General features: G+C 41.7%; 1 non-coding gene across 1 annotated transcript; it reads left to right on the top strand.

Annotated features, from left to right (window-relative positions):
- The first annotated feature begins 288 nt into the window (after positions 1-288).
- Positions 289-397, top strand: LOC112746173 (small nucleolar RNA R71). Its single transcript, XR_003174069.1, has one exon. It is a non-coding gene; the product is annotated as a small nucleolar RNA R71 (small nucleolar RNA).
- The last annotated feature ends 212 nt before the right edge of the window (positions 398-609 follow it).

Genomic DNA, 609 nt, shown 5'->3' with positions numbered 1-609 from the left:
CAGACTCTGAGAAATCATACTGACTTGCTGAGTCAATATTTTATTCTGAGCCAATATGGCATTCAGAGTATCAATCTCAAGAACTCCCTTCTTCATAGGCGTCCCATTATTCACAGGATTCCTTTCAGAAGTGTACATGAACTGGTTATTTGCAACCATGTCAATGAGTTCTTGAGCTTCTGCAGGCGTTTTCTTTAGGTGAATGGATCCACCTGCAGAGGTATCCAATGACATCTTAGATAACTCAGACAGACCATCATAGAATATATCCAGGATGGTCCATTCTGAAAGCATGTCAGAAGGACACTTTTTTGGTCAGTCCTTTGTATCTCTCCCAAGCTTCATAGAGGGATTCACCTTCTTTCTGTCTGAAGGTTTGAACACCCACTCTAAGCTTGCTCAGCTTTTGAGGAGGAAAGAACTTGGCTAAGAAAGCCTTGACCAGCTTATCCCAAGAGTTCAGGCTATCCTTAGGTTGAGAGTCCAACCATATTCTAGCTCTGTCTCTTACAGCAAATGGGAAAAGCATGAGCCTGTAGACTTCAGGATCTACTCCATTAGTCTTAACAGTATCACAGATCTGCAAGAATTCAGTTAAGAACTGAAAAG

Source organism: Arachis hypogaea, chromosome 14, assembly GCF_003086295.3.
Source record: "Arachis hypogaea cultivar Tifrunner chromosome 14, arahy.Tifrunner.gnm2.J5K5, whole genome shotgun sequence".
Classification (NCBI taxonomy): domain Eukaryota; kingdom Viridiplantae; phylum Streptophyta; class Magnoliopsida; order Fabales; family Fabaceae; genus Arachis; species Arachis hypogaea.
This window is presented reverse-complemented; position numbering and strand designations above follow the sequence as displayed.